Below are 2,517 nucleotides of genomic sequence, written 5' to 3' on the forward strand. Positions count from 1 at the left end.
GGTCAGGAGGGGTCTGCCACGGCATGTGGGTCACCCCCGGGACTGGGGATCGAACTCGCACTGAGGCCACAGTGGCTAGCTGCACCACCAGGGAGCAGCCCCCACCCCCACTTAAAAAAAAAAAAAGATTTATTTATTTATGCATACAGAACCACTGCACTGAAGTGCTGCACTGAAGTGATTGCAGCCAGCTTGCAGTGCTGTGTCCTAACCTGTTGCGGCACCAGGGAGGGCCCACTCAATAAAATACCACAAACATCTTTCTCTTCCACTTTAGTATATAAATACCAGCATATTCTAATTAGCTCAGCTATGGATGTGTGTGCTATCACTAAGTCAATCTATGTGATCAGTAGAATAAAGAACTGTGATTAGGCAAGACTGAGTCCTGTGTCCACTTTCATGACCAAAGGAAGAGCATTTCTACAAATGGAGGAAATGACTTAGATTGTTAAAAAGTGAGGAAAGAATATGAGAGATCAATACAACAAAGACCTTCCACGTGAGTATTGTGAAATTTCCAAATAATGTATGTGGAAAATGTTCCAAGAGTACTTAAAGAAAGACAAATGCTGGCATTATATAAAGCTGACTCTTGTGTAGTCTTGTTAGGATCAAACGTTTAAATGTTGGAAAGTGTTTTAAGTATTTTAAGCTAATACTTGCAAACAGCTGCCCACTAGTAAAGTATTACATGTGCCTTAAAATTCAGAACCCTTTGCAGTCTTTTTTTGTCAATAAAATTATATATTCTGGTTTTCTCATTGAATTACATCAAGTAGGAATTGGTGATATATTTCTCTGGAAATAATTTAGAACTAATAAAGACAGTGAACAATATTGTGACATCATGTATTCCCCTTCCTGAAAAAAATGCTATACCGCGCCTGGATGACAATCTGTGAAGGGCATTAAGGAAAAGATTCCTTTATAGGATAGGAAGCTTCACGAAATTATTTTCCACAGGGTTGGCCAGGAAAGTGGAAATGTCAGTGATTGAGTGCAACTTAACCACCACACTACAAATATACTAGCTATCCAAGTCTTACCAACAAAGACCAGCTCATTTCTCCAGTGGAAAAATGATACTCTGAAAATATGACCTTTGGTTCACCTTATCAACAGTGTCCATTTTGTTCACTGTTTGAAACTCAGAATACATTTCTACATAAAACCATTTCATTGTTATTTCAGAGTCCAGTGGCAACTCCCAAAGCTTACTAAATGCAATTATCTGAACTACATCTTTTTTAAGGAGTTTCTTTAGTCACCTCCCCCCTAAAGTACCAACAACCCTCCTCTGTAATCTACTGTCAAAAACCCCAAGATTTGTTTTCCTTTTGCTTTATCTGTTCCTTCGTTGCTTTGTATTCCACGTATGAGTGAAATCATCTGGTATTTGTCTTTTCCCTCTGATTTGTGTTGCTTTGTAATCCCCTCAGTCTCTGCCCATGTTATCACAAATGGCAAAATGTCGTCTTAAACCTGAGAGACAACCCATCATGTATCTATACCATATCTTTATCCAGTCATCTGTCCATGGCTTTTTTCCATTATTTGGATATTGTAAATAATATTACAATGAACAGAGGTGTTTCTCATTTGTCAAATTAGTATTTTTATGTACTTTTGTTTGTTTGATTTATATATCAACTGCTGAATCATATGGTATATCTGTTTTTGATTTTTGGAGACATTTCCATGCTGTTTTCCATAGAGGCTATACCAATTTACACCTCCACTCATACAGGATTCTTTTTTCTCCACATCTTCACCAATACTTATTTCTATTGATAAAGGCCATTCCCACATGTGTAAGGTGTATTTCATGGTGGTTTTGATATGCATTTCTCTACTAGTAAGTGGTGATAAGCATTGTTTTTCATGTGTTTGTTGGGAATTTGGAGGTCAATTTTCAATATAATGGGGATAGAAGGAACATATCTCAACATAATAAGACCATATATGACAATATATAACGTTCACAGCTAATGTTATATTCAATGGTGAAAAATTGAAAGCTTTTTCTCTAAGATTAGGTACAAGACAAAAAATCCACTTTCATCACTGCTATTCAACATAGTAGTAGAAGTCCTAACCAGAGCAACTAGGTAAGAAGTAAAGAAATCCAAACTGGAAAAGGAAAAGGAAAACAGTCATTATTTGCAGATGACATATGGTATACATTAAAAAAAAAAAACCTAAAGACTAAAAAAACTGTTAAAAACAATAAATCAATACCGTGAATTGGCAGTCTACAAAATGAATAAACAAAAATCTGTTGTTTTTTTTTTTTTTCTGTTGTGTTCAAATGAGCTAGAAGAGAAAGAAATCAAGAACACAATCCCATTTACAATCACTGGAGTAAAATCTTGTCAGGGAGGCCAACCTCCTTTGACAACATTGTTGCTCTCAAAAAGCAATGGATTTCTGGGCCCTCCCTGGTGGCTCAGAGGGTTAAAGCACTGCATTAAGAAGCTTAAGCCACTTCCGCATGAGTTCGATACCTGCCTGCCC

The 2,517-nt window shown here is 36.9% G+C and overlaps 1 protein-coding gene across 1 annotated transcript in view; it reads left to right on the forward strand.

The window, feature by feature from the left end:
- Window positions 1-2,517, forward strand: part of STEAP1 (six transmembrane epithelial antigen of the prostate 1) — a 12,682-nt gene that overhangs the window by 3,019 nt on the left and 7,146 nt on the right. The gene's annotated exons all lie outside the window — the stretch shown is intronic.

The sequence above is a fragment of the Condylura cristata genome, unplaced genomic scaffold, assembly GCF_000260355.1.
Source record: "Condylura cristata isolate star-nosed mole 26May11 unplaced genomic scaffold, ConCri1.0 scaffold00005, whole genome shotgun sequence".
In the NCBI taxonomy this organism is placed as follows: Eukaryota; Metazoa; Chordata; class Mammalia; order Eulipotyphla; family Talpidae; genus Condylura; species Condylura cristata.